The sequence below is a fragment of the Scomber japonicus genome, chromosome 9 (assembly GCF_027409825.1).
Source record: "Scomber japonicus isolate fScoJap1 chromosome 9, fScoJap1.pri, whole genome shotgun sequence".
Classification (NCBI taxonomy): domain Eukaryota; kingdom Metazoa; phylum Chordata; class Actinopteri; order Scombriformes; family Scombridae; genus Scomber; species Scomber japonicus.
The window spans coordinates 10,525,592-10,552,514 of NC_070586.1; the positions used below are offsets into that span (position 1 = coordinate 10,525,592).

Below are 26,923 nucleotides of genomic sequence, written 5' to 3' on the forward strand. Positions count from 1 at the left end.
TTCATAGCTACGGTAGGATGAAAGAGTGAAAAGAGCTCCTTTCTCTATTGAAGTCAAAGAGTTTTGACTCTTCCAGGCACTCTGTCTATCTGCACGAGGAGTTCGAGACTCCCTGCTGCACCAGGTACTGAGTCTGAGGAGAGATATGATGTTGCCTGCATGAGTGGAAAGATTTGAACTTTTCCTGAGAGGGATCGAGTGTAAAGTAAAAAGACAGAAAGATGAAGAAGCAGACAAAGGACGAAAAGCATAACTGCCTAAAAAGGTCCAACAAGAGCCTCTTTCTTCTCTCAGATCTTACTCTAAAAAACAGCCTTTGATATCAGAGGACTCCTGGCTTTAAATGCCAAATTATATATCAAAATAGCTAGTGTACATGCATATAGAGATATTCTTTAACATCACATGCCCCCTCTCCTGCTAAGTTCATCAAAATCAAGTGTAAAGTCATTTATGAAAGCATCAGTATTCAGTTTCACTGCTCAATGTCTTTTTTTCACATTTAATACATAAATTGTATCAAATAGTCACAATTTGACTGCCAAAATAAAGTCATCATCATCTAGTGCATCATGAATGACAATGAGAACTGGCTATTCCCCCAAAGTGAGCTACACAGGCTCCAAGTTAAAATAAAAAGCATGTAATGTTGTAGTGTACATGTCAATACTGCCTCACAGTAAACAGGCCACATACTGTGATGAGTCAATCTGAAAATTTAACAGCACATTGACCAGATACTATGACTGTGTCCTAGTTCTATGCTGCAGATTTGAACTATTTTACTGCATTTGCAATAGAAAAATAAAACAAAATTAAGTACACAATGATAGTTTGTGACCTAAGTGCACAGATTCATACTTTAATTTAGCCAATTTCTCAATGCAAATGACACACACTCAATCTCTGACACCATGGCCATTTTTCCATTAGCTCTTTTGTTGTTTTAACAGCAAATATTATGATGCAGGACTAGGCTATTTAAACTGTTTGCTACACTAACTTAGCAGAGTATGAATACATTGTTTTCTAAATAATTATAGATCTTTTTTTTTTTTAAATACCTCATGAACTCAATTGTTAGTGAAATGCTGACACATATGAAAAATGTATGTGCACTAATTTCTTCTCTACTAGCTACCAAAATAGTGCACTTAGTACATTATTAGTGTACATTTGTTATAGTATGGTATTACTGTAATGCACACATGCTTAGCTAGCTACTGTAGTTGGTTTATGATTTAATTAGTATCCAGCTAAAAGCAAGTCCTTTGAATTCCATAGAGACATCAAGGGCGACTAATCCTGCTGAAAACCTCTCCACACTTTATGTAACTGTGTAATTTCTTTATTTTTTGGGTCTATCTTTCTCTCACACCTTCTGTTCCTCTTTCTCTCCCTCTCTCACTCTGACTCTTGCTGAGGTCTGTCCATCTTTTACCCATCAACCCCCCGCTGCTTTTCTAATACTCAATGAAAAAAAGAAAAAAAAACTGTCTGAGCAGCACAGCGGCCCACACCCATCGCCTTTTTTACCCACTCATCATCTTATGCACTCACACATGTATAATACTCAGATACCCCCACCCCCTCTCCTAAAACCCCTCCCCTCCCTTCCCTCCCCCTCCTCCTCTTTGCATCTTCAGCCGTGCACGCTCCCAGATCTGGGTCAACCGTATCAAACACCAAAACGCGCCTGCTCCCTCTCCTCTCTACTATGTGTTTAGTACACAAATATTGGGCGTGTGTGTGTGTGTGTGTGTGTGTGTGTGTGTGTGTGTGTGTGTAGAAGAAGTGGGGGTTCTGCTGTTGTTGTATAAGAAAGTGCGCAGGGGGGAGTCTGATTAGGAAATCCACTTTATCAAAGGAATCTCTGTGTATGTGTGTGTGTGTGTGTGTGTGTGTGTTTGTGTGTATTTGTGTGTATGCATGCATAAAAAAGCAAGATGATGTTTCTGCAGAAATGTAAGACAGACAGAGAAAAAGAGATAGATAGATAAATAGATAGATGAATGGATAGATAGATAGAGCGTGCACTTTACTCTAATTAAGAAGATTTTTGGTATTGCTGCTGGCATACACTCCACACTTAAGTCAGCATGTCTGGTTTGTGTGTGAGTGTGAATGTGAGTGTGTGTGTATGTGTGTTTACAGTTCAGTTGTTGTTTGGATATAGAGAGGTGGCAAAGAGAAAGAGGGGTTGTCTGCATGGTGATGCTCGGTCGTTCTCTGAGCTACGAACATGATGGGGTCCTCTCTCTCTCTCTCTCTCTCTCTCTCTCTGTCACTTTCTTTCTCCTTTAATCTCTCAATCGATCTCTGCAACCTCTTCGATCTGTTTTATTTTGCTGTTTTCAGTCCACAGTGCGAGGTTGATCATGTGATTGGCAGGATCACACCTGATTAGCACCTGTGCTGGCTCATGAGCTGAACCTGTACAGACAGGCCCTTAGTTCTCTCTCACTGCTGCAGCAGCACCTTTGTGATGTTTGGTATATGCTTTTCATTTATCTGTTAATTTATTACAATAAACTTACATGTAGTACATTTCTACCGTTGATTCATCCTTCAATTATTTGGGCGTGGGTCATGGAGGCAGCAACTTGAGTATGGTAACCTTAGCAACACCTTCTAGCTCCTCCTGGGAGACACAAGACCCTCCCAGCACAGAAGAGCGATGTAGTCCCTCCAGCACGTTCTGGATCTGCCCTTGGGTCTCCTACCAGTTGGACATACACCAGCAAGAGGCATCTGAACCAGATGCCCAATTCCAAACCACCTCAGCTGCTTCCTTTCGATCTGAATGAGCAGCAGCTCCACTCTGAGCTCCCTCCAGATGTCTGATTTCCTCGCCCTGCCTCTAACTCTGATCCCAGGCACCCTGCAGAGGAAACTAATTCCAGCTGCTTGTATCTGAAATCTCCTACTTTTGGACACTACCCAAAACTTCTACCCACTAATACTACTTTTAAGCAGCAAAACATGTTTAGCCACTGTTTGAAATATAGCAATAAAGTCATAATGACATAATTTCCCAGTCTAACAGGAGCATCACGTAGCGTTATATAGTGATCTTAAAGAGACCAACTTTTCTGGAAGCAATCAGAACAGTTCTCTGCTTAGCTCACAAAATCTTCTACATTTGGTACACATATTTATGGGCTAAACCCCTTAGTTCCAATGAATATTAATGCTCTGGTGAGGGGTAATGCATCATTTTAATTACTGCAGCATCACAAACCACACACACACTGTGCTTAATTCACACCCTTACCCACCCTGCTGCCATCCTGCTTGTTTACACCCTCATTCACTCACTCACTCCCTAACACCCTCACTCCCTCACACAGACACAGAAACAACATATGTGGGCTCTCTCACAGTGACAGTAGCCCTGACAGCTTGGCCCGACAGTGAGAGGAGTCTGACCCGTCAGAGTGGATTTAACCCAACTGTCACTGGGTGAAAGCGGGACACTCGAGGGGTGCCGGACAGTTGTATGTGTATGTGTGTGTGTGTGTGTGTGTGTGTGTGTGGTATCAAAGGGGGGGATGTGGGTTAGGAGGATTTGCGTTTGTCCCTCTTGGCACACTGGCGAGGTCAGCAGCTCCAGGGCAACAGACACCATCGACTTGTTTTTTTTGGGGGGAATTCAGTCAGTGTCGTCTGTTGTAAGCGTGTGTGTGAGTGTCACGCTTGTGTGCATAAAGGCGTCTGGAACGAGGGCGAGCTGACAGATGGGGGCGGGCAAGTTGTGTCTGGTCAATATCATCACGGGCCAGCGAGCCAAAATATTATCTGGGTCCTGGATTGTGTTTTTCCTGCTTTACATACTGTACAGACGGGACAGCTGAAGGAAAGCGAAATCAAAAAGAAAACAGAGTGAAGGAGAGAGAAAGGCAGATGGTGTTTATGTAATGAAAGAGGATTCAAGGTTCGAAGAGGAAGAGTGGAAAGTGAGTGACAGATGAAGAGGACAGAGGGACAGACAGACAGAAAGAAATGATGCACCTGCATTATCAGGTGTGTTTGGACTCCTGCTGGTAGCTTACCATGGCAACAACTGTTTAGATCCCTCTCACCTGGGCAGCAGACCCCAGGGACGGAGGATTATCGACAGGAGGGAGGCCGGGAAGGACGGACAAAGAGGGAAAGAATGAGAGAAGCTGTAGAGAGAGGTAGTGGATGGAGGAGGCTGGTGGTTCCAGATGACGCCACAGTTGGTGCGGTGTTAAAGCCAAACAGTGCCCAACAGCGACAGTAATAAACAAAACCGGCTGCTGGTGGCTTTGTTGTCCAAAATGGACGATTAGTATGATTGGTGTCTGAAATGTTCAAAAAAGACAACATAGACACCAGTGTTGGGGAGTAACTAGTTACAACAGTGTTATGTAATTTAACTACAAAATAAATGTAACAGGTATTAATACAGTTACTTATGAAAATGATGATTATTACAAAGGAGGTTACTGAAGTCAGACCTTTAAGATTTTGCTCAGGAGGGTTTTTCCCCTTATTTTTAAATATTTAACATGTTACTGAATACATATGTTGCTGTTTTTAATTCTTTGAAATCATTTTTTTTAAATATTTTGTTAATTAATCATGACGTGGGCTTAAATTGTGTCACAGTACCAATTAAGCTCCATGCCAGATTTTTGACTTTTTTCTTCAAATATCTTTATTTTATATTCCAAAATCTACATGAACTAATGAATACATTTTCAAATGAGAGATAAATGTTGCTTTATAAGAAATGATCTCCCTTATAAATTATGCCAGTATCCATGAAAAACACCTGAACTTAGATTTGGGTGCTTAATGGGAACACTTACAGCTGAAAACATTGGTTAGAAAACTAGAAAAGTAATCAAATGTAATAAGTAACATTACTTTTATTATTTTAAATAAAGTGTTCCTCATGTCCTCATTGAATCTCAGGATTCACAAGCTGATATTTTGCTTAAATTCAACAGAAGTTTTCCCCAGATTAACATGTTAGAGATGGTGCACTGATGGTGTCATTGTTCAGCGTTAAATCTGATGCTTATGTTGTGGAGGTGAACTTAGCAGCAGGAGGGCTTCAACCCCCCGCCAACCCGTCAGCTGGATATTAGTGTGTCTGTGTCACATTTTCCTATACTGACAATTCAAGATTAAAATACAAACATGAATAAGCGAGCGCTGAATCATCAGGGAATTAACCTTTGATCTTTGCCTCTTTTGCAGCTTTTGTTTTGGCATACAGATTTGTGTTGGGTTGGTTTGTGGAGTTACATACACAGGCTAGTTACATACAGTTTGCAGTTTACTTACAAGATGAATTTACTAGTAGACATTCGACCTGCATCAGTCAATATTTTTGATATGTGATTTATCTACACACTCCAGGTAATATAAATAAAACAGACATGACAGTAGAAGTCTCGACCCATACATGAAACCCAATTTAGAATAATATATTTAAATACCATAATTAACATAATCCGCACTTTACTTTTCAACCGCCCGCTCCGACCTTAAGCAAAGTTAAGACCGTCCGTTCCTGTGAGATTTGCTTTGAGTCCCATGGTACCCACATGATCCCAGTCCCAAAGCAGTACTCTAGTTTCATCCTAACATGCACAGACTTCTTCTTCTTCTTCTAAATCAAACTAATTATACAAGTCGAGCATTTAGCAAGCAGCTCAGAAGATGGTGGAGACCAAAATAGAGCTCAAACGAGGCTGAATATTGGACCAATATTTACAAGATGTCCAGAAACATAACTGAAAGTGAAAGTAAATGCTCACTTTTCTTTTCTGTCTGCTGTTTGTAAGTATATTACTGTTGCTTTCATGTTGCTTATAGCAGCTTTATTGTATTGTCTTTTGAGTATCACTTTCTTTTCTCTCTCTATAGCTATTGTTTATGCATATTTATAATTGGTGAACAGATAAGTAACTGCAAATTAATCAATTAAAAGGCAGACAGTCAACAGATAAGAGATGTGACTTCTGTGGCTCATTAACATGTATGTGAGCTTTTGGACCTAACTGTGTGGTAATGCACATTTTAACTCAAAGGCCGCTTGAGATTTTTCAATTTGACAGTTTAAACAGTTTCAAAAAGTGTCCCTGCAAAAAGTGTCCCTGCACATGCACAGGTAACACACACACACACACCCCACGCACACACAGGCACACATGTAGCGGGACAAATTACACCTAATCACTGCATCTGCTGTGTTGCTGTTTTCACAGAGCTCCATTGGTGGTGCATCCTTTCTTTTCTTCCTTCCCTTTCTTTCTCGCTTTGTGCCCAGTATCCCACTGACTCTCCAGACTGGCTCGTTCACCCCCCTCAGTCGACAAATACACTCACATCAGACACACATACACACACAGACACAAAGACACTCTCCCACATACACAAAAAAAAACACATGCACTTTGTCGCTCTTTTTTTCTCACATTCACACAAACACACACACATTTTCACACACATGTACCCACAACAGCACATTTACCCACACATGCACACACAGTGGAGGACATGAGGTCCCTAGCAGGGGGCGGTTTTGATTGACCAAGCACTTTATGACTCTTAAATGGCTTTATTTCCTTCCTACTTAACCCCCACACACACCACCTCCTTCCTCCCTGTCACACCACAACACACACACACAGTCCTCAGGCCCCGTCCGCAACTGGAAATTAATGAGAGCCATCACGAACCTCAAACACACACACACATATCGCCACCCAGCTTGCGATTTGAACTCCCTCCGACTGTCTGGAATCCATCAAGGTCACCCCGCAAATCTCTAAAGTGTCACTCTTCCCCCTTGAGTCTTTTGATTTACCCTCCATGACCTTGCTTTGATACTCCTTATCTTAAATTTTGGGAGCGGGCCAGGGTTTTGCTCTAACGACTTTGTTACTGTACGGAGCGGGTCGATATGTGGGAGATTAGGTTGATTGATTTTAATTGGCACGACACCAGGATGGGACAAGGGTTCGACTATGAGCGTGTGCAAAGGTTACGACTGAAAGCTGTGTCATGGCCAAGATGGCAAAAATCTCCAAAAGTGTGAAATATTTATTGTTTTAGCCATAATGTAAACCCCAACCTCATATCTGATGATGTGAGGTTGTGGTATGTGGTGTTGGACTAATGAGTGCTGTGGCTGAATACTGACAGTTTAAATGCAGTGGAACAAGATATTTTCTTTTACTCTTCCTTATTATGAAATCTATTTGCTCTGTATTTTCTCTCTCTGTCTCATTTTGTTTATGTATTTATTCATTACATTTTTTCTTTATTACTATTCTGAGTCGTGTTATTCAAGTTCCAGGGTCTTCACACACATCTATTTGAGTAAACGTATTGGGGAAAATATTTAATATATTGTTTTGTACTATATATGCAGACACACAGTGTGTTTTATGTGGGCTTCTGATGTGTGTGTGCACATGTGTATAAATACATATGCGAAAAGGCTTACTTCTGAGTGTTTTTGGTCTGCAGACACTATTACAGTTTTTTTTCCCACTTTTACTTCTTTTGGAGTCTCATTGTATACTTGCAATGACAATAAAGATCTATTTATCTAGTATTGCCTTTTATTTCTAAGTATGTAAAGAGAACAGTACATACACACATACTTATACTTGAGTAGTTGTTTGTAGTGTTTCGTGGATTGGGTTTGAGAAAGTGAGGGAGAGACGCTCTGCAGTTGAGCTATAATACAATATTTGGTTGGTATATTTCAGTGATCTGTCATGCATCCAACTGTTGATACGTCCATGCAAAAAAAAAGTCTGATAAATTATGCAAACTTTCCTACTTCTCTAACTCTTGTCTTGAACACATTTTTAAAAATACTATAAGACTTATTATTTCCACTTTTTCAAAGTCCTTAGATGATGTTCATAGTGAGTGGGAAGATCATCCTTTGGCCTGAAACCTTGGCTAGGGTCCAGTACATTATGCTGACCGAAATATAATACTGCTGATTTGCCCTTTAACTAAACACTGAAACCCTGCCAACCTCTTGTTCGCTGTGCAGAAACTGACCTCTGATCCCTACACACAGGAAGCCAAGCAAAAGGAACTTTCCCTCTAGGAATAAATGCAGTATCATGTCATTATTATAGCTGAAATATGGCAAAAAAAGAGTTTCTAGTTTCTGAGTATTCGACCTTCACAGTGTTTGTTTTGGCTTGTAACCACATTCACAGTTTAGATTTTCAGAATACTTGTTTTGAAAAGTTTGCCACGTCCTTCTTCTTGAAGGACAGCTTCATAGATTCACAATGGATTCAAAACTTCAAACCAATGCTGCATAACAATCTGTTTCTCTGTTGTTGATCTGTCATTCATAGTTTCTCCACAACATATTGCAGCTCAATATAATTCATACCTGTTACACTTTCATCTCCTCATAGCTCTAAAGCTGCGACATAAAGATAGTGTTTAGCTATTGATTGGCTTTTGATCATATGGATCGGTGAGAGAAATGGTTTAAGAAGTGTTTATGGAAGCTTTGATATTTTATTTTATTGAAAGTTAAAAATAAAAAAACACTTAAGATTCAATTTAGTTCTTTAATCTTTATCGGTTGCAGTAACATCACAGTAGCCTGAGAATGAGACAAGCAGCTTAAGATCTCAAATGTTGATGAAATGTATCTGACACATAACAGGAACCAGTAATCTGAATCCAGCCCTCAGTTTGGACTCTGTGGGTCTGTGTTTTACATCCTATAAAGTTTTCAGAGTCACCGTTCAAGCCTTCAAGTGGCGGTGTTTGATACTCAAGAGATCAAATTTTTAGTGGAGAGTATTCCTCTAAAGGCCCATTAAGACTGTGATGATCGTATACATTTATTGCAAGACACTCTAATAAAATCTTGGTCATAATCTATGCCAGACTTTATGACATCAATTTGAGGTTGTTAGATTATGCACTGAATGCATGATGAATAACAGCGCTAAACAGTACGTAGTAAAAAAGGAGAGAGGAGGAACGTTCTCAACTGGCATCTTTGTCCATGTGTTATGAAAATACAACAAACTCACACAAACTTCTTTTTCATTTCACCTTCATCGTTTATGTTTTTGTGTGTGCCATCAACATGTCAACGTATCATTTAACCCTTTTCCACCGAGCTGGAGCTAGTTCGGAGCCAGAGCCTGACTAAGCACCGGTTCTTTGCTTTTCCACCGCCAAAGCTCCAGCCCGGAGCCTCAGAACGGGAGCCAGAGCAAGCACCAACTCTTTGCTGGTCTAAAGCAAGAACCGATTACGTCAGTGGGCTGGGGGCGGGGCTAATGTTTATTAGCCGGCTAGCAGGGCTAACGTTCATTAGCTGACTAGCGTGGCATTTACAGAGGGTTAAAGATTTGTTGATTAAAAGTACTATTTTTATAAAAAAAAATTGCCAGAGCTGTCGTCTTCTTCTTCTTCATTTCCGGCAGGCTAGATGCCTTGTGTTGCCATGTTGCTGCCTCTCACTGGTGAATCATGGAAGTGCTTCAAAGGCGGGCGCTGGCTACGTTATACAGTGATGTAATCTCGTGGCTCCTTGCCGGTGGAAAAGCAACAGGTTCGTAAGAGGTGCTCAGATTAGCACCAACTGAGCATTGACTCTAGCACTAGCTCCGAACCAGCACTGGCTCCAGCTTGGGGTATGTGAGAACAAGGGAGCTTTCCTCCTAAACTTCATTCAAAAACATGCACTCATGAAATGTCAGGCAGGCCACTGTATTCTATGTTATTTCATGTTGTTTTCTGATTGCTTTGTTAGTAGATTAAAGTCATAGCAGCAGTCACATTGTGAAGAATTTGGTTTTAAAATCTTCACAATCTTTGGTTGCTAAAGCTTCATATCAGTCACTGTGTCTAGAACCATCGTTCCAACATTTTACCACGTTTCTCTCACAAATATGAACTTTAATCTTAGCCAGCCCAAAATCAGACAGTGTAAAGGAGCCTTAAGGCAGAGTTTAAATGAGTTCTGTCATTCTCAGTGGAGTTTAACCTGTGAATGAAACCACAGTTCAGCTGGGAAGGCTGTCACTGGCCGGTCCATGCCAGCAGGTCCTGGCCAGTAAACAGAAGGGACTATAATAACACAATGGTATGATGACAGGGTGTGTGTGTGTGTGTGTGTGTGTCTCTCTGTGTGTGTATATGGACAAAGGTGGGGTCTTGCTGGCTCTCTCCATCTGCCTGCCAGCAGGAGTTCTTGTCACCTTGACTCGGAGCTGCTGAGTTGTGACAGCACTGACAGTCTACATGCTCGTGTGTGTGCGTAAGCTTGAGTCACTGTGAACCTTCACCCTGCCAGGCTGATGAACTATACCCCAAGGTTTTACAAGCACAGTTAACACTGACCTCCTGAGCACATAGCCACACTCCACCTCCAGCTCTTTAGACATCACTACATCCTGAATAAAACCACCATTAAAGCCCTTAAAGGCAAATAATGGACTTTTAACATATTAAAAATCTCAATATATACAACTGTTTTGTAGTTTGAGTTTATGTATGAAACTTGATTTAAATCCAATCTCCTTTCTTTGTATTTGATGCATTTCAGTTTTTGTGGGAAAACAAATCAAACAAAAGGGTTTGAGAGTCTGCAAAACTAAAACTTCATAACTCCAGATTCAAATTATGCTTTTCATAAAGGTCATTTCTTGTTTATCTCACAGGTTTAATTGTCAATATGTTTGTCAGCTGTTTTTCAAATCTTGCATGTAGAATTTTCCCACCTGAGTAAAATCGCATTGAAGTGAATTGAAAGAAGGGCATGAGTCTTAAAGAGTGGTTAGCAGTAATGTACAATATCAAATGTTTCTATTACATGAACTAAAAGAGGTAAAACCCCACATGCTAGCTGTGATATTTCTGAAATGTAAGAAAAAAATAGATTTTCATACATTTAGATTAACAAAAATAGAGAATAAGTTACCTCACGTTAATGGAAAAGTAGAGCATTATCTTTACTTTGTTAAAAAAAAGAGCCCTGCTGATGATCTACTGATGTGACTCTCTCTTTCATGCCAGCGGTAATATCTGTGCGAGTAGATGTCAGATGGCGTTTCACTTTGTAAGAAAACTGTTAAGTAACGGATGAGACGGGCAAACTCAGCACACCGGGATAAAACTCTGAGAGGAGGCAAATCTTAAAAATGACGCTTAAAAGTTTTAATTGTCTGAAGTCGTCTGAATACGGCTCTCCTGTAAGTGCATTGCGTGAGTTTGTGTGTGAGTGTGTGTGAGACGTTAATGGGCTCCTTGGCTGCCATGTTAGACTTAAAGAGGACATACATTTATATTCTTAGCCTCTACTGGAATATCTTTGCATGATAGATATAGTAAAAAATGTGTTATTTAACTTATATACTGGCTCTTTATGTAGCCGCTCAGCTCAGCCTCTTTCTGAAACAGCGTCTTCAAGGCTGAGCTCACTCTCTTCTGATAGGTTAGCTTCAGGAAACTGACCCTCAGCTGACTTCTGGCAGCTCTGGTAGCAATAAAATCCATATCAGGGAGCATTTTTACATATGTTACCTTAAGTTTTGGACTCTGACCATGTTTAACAGTGAAATCCGACATCATAACATTATGGAAATGACACAAAATCACAAGAAGCCTGATATGCTGCCCTCTTTTTTTGCCATCTTTTTTTAATCTTTTTGTTGTTTTGTATTGTGTTGTATTTTAGTTAGTCACACAACACAGACAAATTACACACACTTGCATGCGTTAATGCTTTTTCACACACAAACATATGCATACAAACATAGCCAGATTCGAAAATGATGTGAGTTTGGCAGCATATAAAAAAGTGCATGAAAAGTGGTTGACGTGTGTGTGTGTGTGTGTGTGTGTGTGTGTATGGCCTGGTTCAGTGCGCTTCACAGGACGTATGCACTCTGCTCATAAATAAAGACCATGCATTATTCAGGACTGCTCCTCCAGCTAATGCCCCTTAATGTGCCCAAACAGCCATAATGTACTCTGCTACCAAGGTGGCCGAGACCCCCTCATACACACACACACACACACACACATGCACACACACACCCACGCCAAACCACCGCCACTAGATTTGACACAATGTCTTTGTTGGTGTCGCTCTCAGGCTCTCATCTTTCTTTCAAATCGTCCCATGATCCAAATTATTCTTGCTCATGCTGTCTCGCCATATTTCTTTCCAACTTTGCTCGATTCGTCCCAAAAACTCGACCATCACTGTCTCCATCTCCCACTCATACTCAGTGTCTCCTTCTGTCTTTCTCTTTGGGTTTTTTTTTTTTTACCAGAAATTGTATCTGAGTGCAGTTTTGAAAAACCTACATTACTGCTCCTTCCTCTGCAGGGATCCAGGGTGCCTGGTTCTCTGCAGTATTAGGATTTGTCTCAACAAGGATTTGTAGCTGTGAAGCTCGGATGGCAAAGCTTCCTGAATACGTAATCTTAATCAGTTTTTGTGGAAATTAAACTGATTCCATTCAAAGGTCAACAGGAAACAGTTTGCGGAAATGTAAAAATCTGTTTGAGGTGGAATATTTATCGCTGCTGTTTTGCTCGTCTGCGTTTTATCGACAGTGTTTTATGTTCTAATCACTTTGTAATTGATTTGTCTGTTTACCGTCTGTGGTTTTAATTGCTTTTGTGGGTTGTGCTCCCGTTCCGCTTTGGTATTTGTGGAGCACTTTAACTTTTCTGAAGTGTTATATAACTCCGATTTTACATTTTTATTTGTTCTCAGAAATAATGCATGCATGAGTCATTGTTACATGCTCTCTCTCAGGAGACAGTTAAATGGATCCTTTGTTGTTACAACCATCTCAGATTGGATTGTTTCGAGTTTTGTTGCTGCAGCTAACAATGATGTCACACCACACTTTCCCTAAATGTAATGGTTTTTGTTTAACCAGACCTTAACCACAGTGTTTTCACAGATGGGTAAACTATTATGTGTCATGTTTGAGGGCATCAACTAATTCATTTGGAGGACTTGCTGATTTTGGCAGCAACAGTCATACATTGTTAATTTATTCAATAAAACTAAGAAAACCAATGAAATAATCTAATCCAACAGATTGTAAATAAACCACTATGAGCTGGGTTTATCTTGCATTATTTATGCTGACATTTTTTATTAAAGTGCTCAACATTTTTTGTTGCTTCTTTCTTGTTTCTTGAGATGTCATATATATTTTTTTAGGGGATTTTCTGCAGCAAGCTCTGAGCTTTTGATTCTTCTTCCTTAAACCGCAAGATGTATATTTTCTGTATGATCATTTTGAGCTGAAATAATTTGTATTTGTTTCTTTATGTCAGTGAAGAAGAAGCGCTCATGTTAGCAATGCAGTTCTTCTTTTCTTCTTAAAGGACCAGTGTGTAGGATTTAGTGGCATCTAGTGGTGAAGTTGCAGATCGCAGCCAAATGGACACCTCCACCTTTCCAAGTATATAGGAGAAGCTACGTCGTCAGTAAAACAAAAAATGCTAAAAGGCTTTCCAGAACGGGTGTTTGGTTTGTCCACTCTGAGCTTCTGTAGAAACATGGCGATGCAACATGGCGGGCTCCATAGAAGAGGACCCGCTCCTAATGTAGATATAAAGTGCTCATTGTAAGGTAACGAAAACAATGAATCTTATTTTGTGAAGTCTGTTCCGCTAGATGCCACTAAATCTTACACACTGCACCTTTAAGGCCACATATCATGCACATTACCAAGTATATATTTATATTCTGTGGGCTCAACTAGAATATCTTTGTATTATTTACAGTCTTTATATCATACTGGCTCCTATCTCTTTAAGCCTCCTAATGAGAATGACAATGCAGAGTGCAAGACTAAGTGATAATATATTTACTAATTAATAGGAAAATAATAAGTAGACTAATCATAAATGAGTCAAGTGACCATCTGCTAGTGTTTGCGGTCATTCAGAGCTGTACAGGCACAAATAAACACGTTGCTACCCACAACATAATGAGACAAAAAACAGAAGGAGCAATAAATTATTTTAGAAAGGATCTAACGGCACAAGTTTGGATCAAAGCATATGACACATTTCTGTCAATAATAACTGCCCTTTACGAAAGAATGGACTTGTTCATCATGAGAGGAAGTAGAGGTAATATTGCCAACAGAGTGCTCTGAAGAGTTTTGACTCACAGGGAACATTTTTAGCATTTTTAACATGAATCAAATATGAAAAAAAAGATATTTCCCCTTTAAAAGAAGCTCAGCCGACTGTCTGTGCACCAGATGCTTTCTCTTTATTTGTTACAGTATAAGGATAAAAAGATGAAGCTGCAAAAAAAACAGTGTTTATTTCTATGAATGGCCCACGGACGATGAAGATGATGATGATAATGATGATGATGATGACTGGGTTACACAGTTTATTTTATGTTATCTCTTTGTTTACGAGACACGCAAAATCTTGGTGTAACATTAACCTCTCACATGACACAGATTGCTCACAGTTTGTTTTGAGAGACAAAACACGCCCTCCCCACTCAGTGCACACATACACACACACATACACACAGACTAGACAATGTCTCCATTCATCCTTTTCGCTCTCTCCGTCTCTTTTCTCCTTCTTTCTCCTCTTCTGCTCACATCAGGTCTTTATGAACAGGCTGAAGGTCAAAAACACTAAACAACGCAGCTCGTCTGTCTCTTCGCAGCCTCTCTGACCTGGATCAGCTCCAGTTGTTTCGTCTTTTTTTTTTTTTTTTAACAGCCTGATTAAATTCCTGTGAAGCTCCAGAGTAGTCATTGTTTGCCATGGAATAGGCTCACTTAAGCAATTAGTCATGTGGGAGTGTCATGATTAGTGGAGCTGACAGTGAATTATTACCTTGTTTCGGGTATCGTGTGTTTGCAGTACGGCTTAATCATGCTGTAGATATGTAGATAGGTTTTTTTTGTTTTGTTTAGTTTAGAAAGTTGGCTCAGGGGTCAGGGCATTAAATGACAAATATCTACCTAAGATAAAAGAGTACAGGTGATATAATACTGCCAATACACTATTAGACAAATATAAGAATAATGTATTTTTAGGCTCCATATCTCACAAGCCAGAATCTGACCCTTGTTTTTAATGGTTACCACTTCAGTCCAGATTGAAATGGTTGATCATCTGCCACAAATTAATATTTTATCTCAGAGTTTGGTTTTCTTTACGATGTGGATTACCTCCGCACAGAGCGGCTAGCGTGTCTGTTGACTGTTGTTTTAAAGTCTAAAGGTAAGTTCCTCACGTGACTCATGGCAGAGGACCAAAATGAACAAGTGTTGCTGTTAAAAGCCAAAGCAAACACAGCTTGTGCTCAAGATACTCAGAGGATCTGTTGTTAAATGTCAAAACTTTCCCCAAAAGAGATTTTTTTCCCCCTGCCACTTTCACTTTCTTTGTCACTCACTCTGTTATCTGTTGTCTGCTTTCATGTAGGTAATGCTTGAATGAACACATGTACAAAGACCTCCTCATTTTCTCCCACAAAGATGAATGCACCTTACACATCTTTTTCTTTCTGTGTTGCACAAACCAACAGCAATTGTGACTTCACAGTGCCCCCAAAAGTACAAGTTTCCAAAAAAAGAGTGTAAATTTATGAACTTAACCGAGGCAATAGGAGGTTAGATGCTTCTGGAGAGTGAGAGTAGATGAGGGTAACTCTAAAGTAAAGGTACAGTCATATTACTCAGCATCTTCACACTGCTTCTTCTTCTTTTTTAAACATGATGATCATTGTGAGGACACAGTGCAGTTTGTGTAAATATTGTCTGTGATGTGCTGTGTGTGCTTTTATGATGAAGATGATGAGCAGAGAGTGAATGGAAAAGATGGAGAGAAAAAAAAGGTCTTACCTGAGTGATGTTTTCCCAAATTTGTCTTTATTTCCACCAGTTTTCTTCCTCTTCTTTTATTTCTTCTGCTTCTTCTTCTTCTTCTTCAATTCACTTCTCTTGTCTTCTCCTTTTCTTCTTCTTCTTCTTCTCTGTATCTCTGTCTCTACTTTCCTGCCTCCCCTTTCTTTCTTCCTTCCTTCCTTCCTCCCGTCAGTTTTGCTTCAGCTCCGCGGGCGTCACTGAGGAGGTGTGTGTTGAGTGTCTGAACATCTGAGTGTGTGTGTGGGGGGTATGTGTGTGTGAGAGAGAGGGTGTGTGTGAGAGAGAGAGGGTGTGTGTGTGTATGTGTGTGCGCTAAGAGAGCAACTCTGCTTTGTGCTGCCGAGTCGACCTCGGTGAGCGTGTTGTTGCAACTGACTGAGTGACTGAGAGAGGGAGGGTGTGTGTGTGTGTGTGTGTGTGTGTGTGAGTGTGTGTGAGAGAGAGAGAGGGAGAGAGAGAGAGAGAGAGAGAGAGAGAGAGAGAGAGAGAGAGAGATTAATTCACACACAAACACATCCACGCCTCAGGGAAACACCCCTCTCTCTCTCTCTCTATCTCCTCCTTCCTCCCTTTTTTCCTTCTTGTCTTTTTATATTATCTCTCTCATATCACTATCAGGTCTTTTTTTCTTCTTTCATCTGATCACCTTGAAGGACTTCCACTCCTCCTCCTCCCACTTTGCTTTCATTTGACTCTAGTTGATCCTCCTACTTGATTCCAGGTTTTTAACCTCTTTTTTTATTGTCTTTTCCTCCTCAAATTCCCCCCTTCAGTTTGCTCTTGTGAGTCCCCTGAATCATAAATAAGTTACAGAGAACTGGCACAAAAACCCACAACCAAAAAACCTTCTGATGGGCTTCTCTCCAAGCCATTTCTTTGTGTTTTGACTTCCTATCTATATAAAAAAAAAGTAATCCTTTGGCACTCTCCATGGTTTTCTTGTCTTTGAATCTACACGGGTATTTAATTGAATAACAAGGGTGTAGGTGGAGAGAAAAAAAGAAAACTTTCCACTTTTCAAATCATGTCAGGGACAAACTGCTGAATGTCACCTAACAGCACATGGCTAAAGTTTTTGGTAAATCTCACAATGTTGAGTGTCATTTTCATGATGCAGAATCATGGCCCGAAATGTGGGAATAAAATCCTTTTTTTATTTGTTATTTTCATTCATAGATCAGAGTCATATCCTTCACATAGCTCTTTTCCAACCCATCTTTTTGTAACCACTTCTGTTAAATCCAGCACAAAATCTCCGTCACATCAGGTCATTTCTTTGTCTCCTCATGAAATGCCTGAGGAAGGTTGCTTCACTAAAATTGGGCTATTTCATAAATTCACCATAAATGCTGACACTGTGCAAAAGAGTGTAGAGTTGTTTATAAGTGACACATAAAAACCTTATTTTCTTGACAACAGGTGAGGAAAAAAGGCTGCCATTGTAGCAAAGGCAGAAAAAAACTACTTTCCTCACCATAATTAAAATGTTTTAGAAAATACTGAGAAAAAACTTGGGAAAAGTAGTTTTGAAATGGAAATTAGACTCAGTTACAGACAAAAAACGACAAAATAAAAGGCAGATTTTTACACACAGTCTGGCCCATTTGCCATCTGGATCAATACCTGAACATCTTGCAATAAAATTGGGGCACAGAGAAAAAAAAAGCTGCTTGCCTGAATAAACACTGACACATAATTGAGAAAGACAGCAATCAGTTTAACCTTGAGGAGACCCCTTCTCAGTTTTGTTTAAGCCCATCACAGTGATTACAGAATTTAGCTTTAGCCCTCTAATCTGCTCTAGATCCACATTAAAGTGCTCCCCATGAGGCTGAACAGAGACGGGGCGGGGGGTGGGGGGGGGTTCTGTGGGTGTGTGCATGTACTTTATGTATGGACACTTTTGTTTTGGCACTTTACTCGAGCACACCACGACTGTGAGGTTGAAACAATGAACATTTCAGCTTCACGTCTGATTAACTTAATGTAGAAATATTATGACACGGTTTATAACAATGCACCCCCCCCCCCCCAACGGTATTTGGGTGTTAGTCACCAAACATGGACGTAATAAACCACACAAAAAAACAACCTCGCTTAAAGCTGAAAATTAGTGATCGTCAGTGTATTTTATTGATTTCAACATCTGCTGCCTTCAAATAAAGCATTTATGTGGTTATGGATTTGTCTTATGATCAACAAATCCCATGAAAAACTAAACTAATAATGTGTAAAATATGTCTAACTTTCCCACTCCATCTATTCCTCTCAGCTCTGAGCCCGTTTCTGTGCTCTTCATAATACAGGAACATGTTTTTAAGAGCTTTTGGAGAATAATGGAGCTCCACAGAGGAATAAATCATATCAACCTCTGGATGAACATAAAAGTTAGTGTTAGTGTCCAGTTCAATGTTGGTTTTAGAGTTTTTATGGGATTTCTTCACAATAAGAAAAATGTAGAAAACCTCCAGACTCAAAGTTTGAGGAAAGATTATGGTATTTACCAAGTACTTAAAACATCAGTGAGGTATGAGATGTGGAAATGTTGACCTTCATCTTGAACTAAAAGCCAGATGTCTAACAACACATGAGATGTTTCTTAGGACACAAACTTTAGTCTGTGGTGAAGACTTGCAAAGAAAGACTATTCATCAATCACCAGAATGAGTCTATTCAAACTATTTTGATACTCGATTAAACATTCAGAGTAAAAAGAAATATCCAAATTCTCTTATTCCAACCTCACAGATTCACAAGTGTAAATATTTTCTGTGTTGGTTCGACTTCTGTAACAGTAAATTGAATCTTTGGGTTATTTTTTTTTATCGTTCTTATTTTCTCTTGTGTCTAATTAGTTCTTTGTTTTTGTTCCTTCATCGTTTTTATCCCTTTTCTTTATGTTATCTTTGGTCTACACTTGTTCTCTCTGCTTATTATCAGCTTGTCAATCAACTGTGAAGCATTTTGAACTACATTAACCTGAATGAAAGGCGCTATATATATATATATATGAAGTTCGATTGATTGATTGATTGATTGTTAATCAAAATAAAACAAGACATCTGAAGCTTCAGGGAAAGAGTGATTGACATTTTTGACAGTTTTCTGACATTTTATACTATACTATTAATTAATAATGAAAACTTCCTGCATTGGGAAACAGTGTTAGTAAATGTAACTCAGCATCATTTAAATAGGACAAAAAGTAGAGTAAGAACATTTTGTAGGAGATAAGTTTTACATTGTTAGAGTAGAGAGTCAAAACAATGAGAAACAGATCATTGTCCTACTTACCGATTATATCTATATTTGCATGTGTGAAAGTGTGCGACTGTGGGGGTGGGAAATGAGAGCCTGAATTAGAAGGAGCCCCCCCCCCCCTCATCTCTCCATCACCCTCCAACTCAACTCCCTGAACAAAGCTCCTCCACCAGCTGAAACATGGAGCGCCTCTGTTATCGCCTCTTACTGACGAGCTTTTCTTCTCTATTTTTTTTTCTTTCCAAAACAAAAAGCTGACCCCCTGTTGAGTTTCTGTGCGGGGGGTGCACTCTCCTCTCCGAGCCATCTTCTTCTCTCTCTCTCTCTGAGACCCCTGGGAGACGCTCAGCCAACCCTCGTCCTCCTCCCTTATTAGTTTCCATCAGCACCACCACACCTCTCTCCTCCTCTCATTCCCCCCCCTCCGAGGCTCGAGCTAACTATCTGATTACTGAACCCCCCCCAAACCCCCCCCCAAAAAAAAACATTCTTTTCCTCTGTTTTTTTGGTCACCCACCCTCCATGTTCAGGTCTCCCTCTTCGTCTTTCCTCTCTTTCCTCGCTTGCTGTCTCTTGACCTCAACTCTAACCCCAACCTGTAATCTCCCTCTTCCTCCTTATCTGTCGACTCAGCCCTCGTTCTTTTAACAACTTCATGGACAACACTATACATTATCTTCGCCCTCACTCGTCTCCCCTTTTTCATTCTGTCATTTTTTTTCTCTCTTTCCAAGCACCAAAGCAATTTGGCGTTCGCTGGGGCCTGCGAGAAGACCCAGGGGGTTGGTTGCTCTATGAGGCGACGTCTCTGAATAAATAAGCATGGGTAATTTGCTCCAAACCTGAAGCTCCTTTTTTTTCCTCTTTTTTTTTTCTTCTCTCGCTTCTTTTCACACTCCCAGTTTAGAGAGAACAGATAAAGACACAATAAAATGGTGGGAGATCCTCATTATATGGTTGTCAGTGAAGTTTTCTCACAGGGCTTTATGACGGATCGCTCAGCCCCTCTCCGCACTCTATTTCTTTTCAGGGCAAATTATCTATATTACATTTCGTTTTCTTTTTTTTTTTTTAATACAGCGCCGAGTATTTGGATAAAACCGCTCTCATTGAAGGAAGTAATGAACAGCCAATTCTTGCTGAACTAAGGCAGATTATCGAGAACAAATTGCAGAGCTTGTCAGACAGAGCTAACCGCTATTAGAAGCATAGCACCTCAAACATCCGGCCTATGGGACTTTGATCAGGTTTAACCCTTACATACTGTTCATTATCTACACCCTCGCAGTATGTTCCCCTCATAAAAAGTGCATTTACCAAATGTTGAACCACAGATCTGTTTAGAAAGCATCAATAGTTGATCTGACTGATCAATAAATGTGTGATTAAACCTTGATTAATATTTCAGAGAGCAGAGAGGGTGTATTTTTTTAGGTTTTACGCCACTCATTATTGGAGAAAAACAGCTACTATCACACAATATCATGTCCTATTTTACCTAAGACATCAAAATATAACATAGCAATAATGACTTAAATGTATTATAGTGAAACTCAAAATTACAAGAACTTTATGGAGCTGTGGGGTTTATTGTAAAACCATTAGAGCCATCAGTCTTCACTGCTACATCATAAAAAGAAATCCTCATAACTACTATCTTATTAAAACTATTAATTATTCATTTAACATAAAGCCATGTCAGTAGATACGGGTCAAATATGACCTGTAACAGCCTTAATGGACAAAAGTGTGTAGCACCCATACAAAAGTATAACATTTTAAAATATTTTCATTTTTGTGCATTTTGGGCCACTTTAGGAAAAAGTCATCAAATTTCAAGGTAAAAGACGTTTGGGGTGTTTTTACAGATGTCAAATGTCAAAACGGGTCAAAATCTGACCCAATCAGTATGTAAGGGTTAAGCAATTTAAGCGCCATTTTTTCTCTAACAGAAGCTATTTCCTTCAATAAACTGGTGTCCATCCTGGATGTTGTAGCACCAGTTTAATCCTCTTTCACACACAAACACAAACACACACACACACACACACTCTCTCACTCTCTCTCTCTCTGTCTCTCTCTCTCTCTCTTTCATTCATGGCCCAGTGAGGGACGTGTCTGAGCGCCAGGTCAACTGTGAACATCAGGTATTAATAATGCAGGACAGGAAGCAGCCCCTTCAACTACAAAGCTGTGCACTCCGACTCTGCGTCTCTGTTCCCCATCACAGCGCGGTGAGCTGCATAACCCGACACAGACTGGGAGGAAACCCAGAAAGTGGTGTGCAGTGTGGGGGTGGGAAGGGGGTGAAACAGACTCAAACTCTATATGTTAACTGGTCATGAATGTACTGCAAGAAGATGTAACATTATAATGTTTAATCTAGTTTACACCTGTTTATAAAGGTCAAATGGTTTTGCCTAAATCTGGATTAACTGATTTTTTTTTTTTTTTGGTTACTTGGGAGCAGCAGAAACAAGTTGTGAAGACCTTTTGAGTTTATATGTTGCGCTTGTTTATTTACACATACAGGAGTTACAGAGCATCATTATCATTCATTTGGAGTCACGTTTCTGTCCATTTGGTTGAATTCATTGTTTTTTTTCAAACCACTTATCCTCTAAGGGTCGCTGGATCCTGGAGAGCAGGTTACATCCTGGTCTCCAGTCCATCGCAGGACTAACCATTCACGCTCACATTCACACCTACGGGCAATTTAGAGTGACCAATTAACCTAAGATGCATGTTTTTGGTCTGTGGGAGGAAACTGGAGAACCTGGAGAGAACCCACACAGTCGGGCACCAGCTGGCTGGCAGGTTTGAACCCATAACCTTCTTGCTGTGAGACGACCGTATTAATCACTACACCAGTAACTCTCTTTTAGCTCTATTTTTGCTCTCTACCGACTCCTGAGGGGAATATCTGGCTTTTTAGCTGCTTAATCCTCCACTATGTTCACCAGCTAGTCTACAACTGTGTCAGTTTTCCAGCTGGTGCTGAGCAGGTAGTGTACAGTGAGTGCTTTGAGCTTTCTCTCTGAAAACAGCTGTCTGCTTTGTCCCAAAAAAGATGACACTATGAGAACGAAGAACGGTAAAGTTGCAGCCCGACAGCTGAACAGTGAGCTGAAACTGGCTTACAGCTATAAAGCCATAAAGCTATAAAGCTGTCAGGTTCTGCAGAGTTGAGTGATAATCCTGTGTGGGTTCATCAATGAGTGATAACTCTCATGTTAAGCATTATTATTTAATACATTATCGTTATGAAAACTATAGATTTTACACTGACACTGTAAGTAAACACTTTGGTCAACCAAATCCTTCCAGATCTCATAAAAGGTTAGGGTTAGGGTTAAACCACTGAATGTTCTGGAGATTAAGAAAGTTTGTGAGACTATTGTCAATGAACCAAAGAAGAAGACACACTGTTCTTAATGTTACTCCGGATAGGCAAATTATTGGTAACAAATTTACTATATTAACTTAAAAAGTTAATAAAATATCGATGTCGTGTCCACACCTTTTTCCTCTGCACCCAGGTGGCCCCAAAAATCAATTAATGCAGGTTTGAATGGAGTCTATAAAAGGTAACTGTTCACATCAACATTATGCATACATTTATAACAAACCTCGTAAACCGAAGGGTCAGTTTAAGGTAGTATTGCATGTTGTAACTTGGAGAAGTTGACACAATACACAGGAGATTGTTTTTGGAGAGTGAAAATGGATTTATATTTAACTTTAGCTGAAAAGAGTGGCTCTGAATTTTATGCTTTTCTTTTTATGTGGAAAATATTCATGCATTCTTCCAGTTTGACTATTTTTTTGTGGAAGTATTATGAAGATTGGTTGAATTTGCATAAATTATTGCAATCTCAAGAACACAAATTCTGCGTGAAGGGAATGGAGACACTGGTTAAGGGATTGAGGTTGCTAGGGGAATCTAAATTATTCTTTTTGTGCAGTAAACACGGTTATATAATTTAATGTGCTCCTTTAAATTTGTATTCTTTTCTACTTCTTAAAGTTGTGTACCTTTTAGAAGAGACTCCATAGCTTCATCAGTTATACTTGTGGTTTCACTTTAATGGTTTATTTTGTGTTTCCTGGACTGCTGAGAGGACTTATGTTTCTTATAGTGATATTATTTGTATGTAAATTCACATTGTACTGATAATACCACTCATACTGTATGTCTTTCTCTCTTCTACTGTGGCAGTCTTTATTTAACTCAGCAGCACAAAGTCTTCCTTTATTGTATTTGTTAATACGATTGTCGCGCTCGTTTTGCTTCACAGCATTTTGTACCGTTGATAAGAAAATTACATTTTTATCATTATTATTATTATTATTGCTTTGTTCCCGTGGATGAATTGAACCATAAAAAAGGAGCTGGAGCAGAGTTTTCTTTATGAAGGTTGACTCACATTAGCAAAACAGAAGCATTTGATTTTTTTTTTTTTCATTTGAATTTTTATTTCGACTCTGATGTATTGAGGTCGATTTACATTTTATTTACACTATAGCTGAGAAACAGTAAACAGGAAATGGTCTTTTTACACCCTCTATACATTTAAGGTAAAAAACACCACCTGAAACTTATAGTGAGATATGCTGAAGCAGTATATTTATGCATATTTTGTAGTGTTTCTAGAGGTCTATGTGGATTTTTAGCAGCATAAAAACTTAGATGAGGAAATTAGTTGTTGATATAGTTTCCTTCAGATTTCGTGTGTACCTAGAGATTTAACATATGTTCACTACGGTGCAGAAGAGAGCCAAATCATCCAAGAATATTTCAAAACTTCTGGTCTTACACAATATAAATACAACTAAACTAAATTTAACTGTAACTAAACAGTCAACAGGGTTAATGAGAAAAAGGCAGCAGCAGCAAAATTAGTTTTTCTTCATAACTTCACAGAATTAGTGTTGTCTTCAGTATTGACATCCTAAAACACTTCCCCCGCTCTATGTGTATTTATGTGCAGATGAATAACGTCAATTAAAAGTCAATAATCTATATCAGCACTTATAAAGCTAAACTAAACCACCTACAAGGGTTCAACTGTGAAAATTAAGTCTCATTATTTATATTTTTGTGAGTTAAAAAAAAGATAATTAGATTATTCTACCTTCTCATTCTCACTTTACTGTTCTGGCAGCATTCATGTATCTTCTACCACATTGGCTCTCGACCTTTTGTGATGAGCTGACATCCATTCAAGGATAAGGCTTGTGATCTTCTACACTTCTTATTCTCAATAAATATGCAGAGCCAAACCAACAATGAACTCATCCAGCTTACAAGTACCATACATGGTAAATAGACTCTACTATAGTGCTACAGGTCTAAAACCACTCAAAGCACTTTCACACTACATGTCACATTCACCCATTCATACACTGTTGACGGGGGCTGCCAACCATCATCATCATCATCATCATCATCATCATCAACTCTTCAGATGGACACTAACCATTGATTCACCACTGGTGCAGCCATCGGGAGCAATTCAAGGTTAAGTATGTTGCCCAAGGACACACGGGCATGTGGACTGGAGGAGCTGGGAATCAAACCACCAACATCATCACTGGTTTATGACTGCTCTACCTCCTGAGCCCCGAGGCCGCCACATATATCTAAAGCCTGATATATTGTGTTTCTCTGTGCCTTTGACATTTTTGTTGTCCAAAAATGTATTAAAACATGTCAATGAGCCACAGTGTTGCACAGAAAGCAGTTTCTCTGTACTGACGTTCTTTGAGAAATGTACCATTTAGTGCAAAGTCAAGAGGTTGTGCTCTTTTCTTTTCCCCTGAGCCACAGTTAAAGAAAAGTGCCGTACCACTACCTACGAAGCAGAGCACGAGATGGGCCATGAACAATAAAAGAAGACAAAAAAGGTTTAATTTGGTTATTTGTGCTTTTGATTTAATTTTAATTCACCCTCATGCCATTTTCTCATCCTGCCGTATCTCACTGTGGATTGCTTGGATAAAAAAAAAAAAAAAGGTTTTCATTACCTATTAATGTGGTTATATTATTACAAATCAAAACCTCTCAGATATCAAATCAAACAACCCTCACTAGCTCTTCTTTCACCTCACATAAGCACATCAAGAAGTAGCTGATGTCTCTTTCTTCAAACTTCCGGCTGACTGAATGCAATTGGTTCCCTCTACAAGACGGGAACAGGCAGAAGAGATCAATCGAGGGCACTAATTAAGTAATCTGTGCGCATCAATTATTAAATCGAGAGCACAAATGAGTTTTGGGGTTTTTTTTAAATCTCTGTGGCTAAGCTAATAAGGAGCACTTCAAGCATACAATACACAATTTAATATAAAAAATTATATAATGATTTAAAATAACTTTAAAAAGGAATAATGAGAATAGTTTGTTGTTATTGTGATTACGGCTTTTAATCATTTAATTTGCACTGACATAATCAGCATTTCAGACACATCTTTATGTAAAACGGAGACGAACAGATGTTCACTCTCCGGATCGAAAAACCCACTTTGTGAACATTTGGTCACTGCTGGAGCCTTCTACATGTACGCTCTCCTTGTGTCCTCCACCGCGGCTCTCTGCATCCTTCAGAGGGCTGCAGACGGGGACAAACACCGATCATTAGCTGCTGATGAGTCGTGTAGCTGCAACAAGCCAAACTAGAACGGAGGCTAATTAGCCAACAGTTGCCAGCTGGGACATCAAACCTTTGCGCTCTTGATGTGTGCAAGCTTAGCGTCTGTGCCGAGAAAGTAAGAAAGCAAAGTATAGAGAAGATATCCCAGAAGGGGCATTTTACAGGCCTTGGCGCTCATTCGCTGAGGTCTGCTTTGAGAAGTTTCCACTAATGTGAACAGAAGGAGAACCGAAGGAGCTGTCGGCTGTTTTATTTACAAGTGGAATGATTTCTGATTCTTGAAGATGGTGATAAGTGCTTTCCTATGTTTTTAAAGAGGTCATTTATCAGATCTTTGGAGCCAAGCTCTGGTGTCCAAAATCAACACTATGATGCTGATGCTTTCCTGTTCAAGTTTTCCCCCCTTTCTCAAAACTGATGTTATTGCTCACAGAATGCATATGTAAAAATGTGTTCAAAAATAATGTTTATGTAGGTCCTTCTGACTGTATTTTTTTTTCTTAGATTCATTTTTGCCTTTATTTGGTAGTAGATGGTATAAAGGCAAACACACACAGAGAGACAGAGACAGACACAGACACAGAGACAGAGACAGAGACAGAGAGAGAGAGAGAGAGAGAGAGAGAGGCAGCAAAGGTCCCTTGCCGGAATCAAACCAGAGACGCTGCCATCATGTGGCACGCACAGTAATCACTTACCAAGGCGCTCTGTTTTGACTTTTTAATAGTGAACTTAATTGCTGAAAATATTACATGCTGTTGAAAAATAAAAAGGTTTGCAGATGATTCTTTCATTTGTGCATCCTCATCTTTGTCTTTTTTAGTACAGAGGACTTTGGACATGTCCTCTAAAGTAAATGCAAAACTATATTATTCGTAATTTGCCTTCCATAACAGCAAATGTATGTATGTGTTTTCTGATCCAATGTCCCTTTTGTCTCCCATCACAAGGTATCTATCAGTGCCTTTCAAAATTATTACACATCACCATCCCAAAACATATAAACCCTAAGATTCAGGCACTTACACAGCTTGGTGCTTTACATAAAAAGACATTTAAATATGATTAAAAGTGTTAAATTGGAAATAAATA

General features: G+C 39.5%; 1 protein-coding gene across 1 annotated transcript in view; it reads right to left on the reverse strand.

Annotated features, from left to right (window-relative positions):
* Positions 1 to 16,023, reverse strand: part of hs3st1l2 (heparan sulfate (glucosamine) 3-O-sulfotransferase 1-like 2) — a 31,928-nt gene extending 15,905 nt beyond the window's left edge. Inside the window, exon 1 of the mRNA XM_053325100.1 lies at positions 15,894 to 16,023. The gene's annotated coding sequence lies outside the window, so the exon portion shown is untranslated. The remainder of the gene's footprint in view (positions 1 to 15,893) is intronic.
* Positions 16,024 to 26,923: the final 10,900 nt, after the last annotated feature.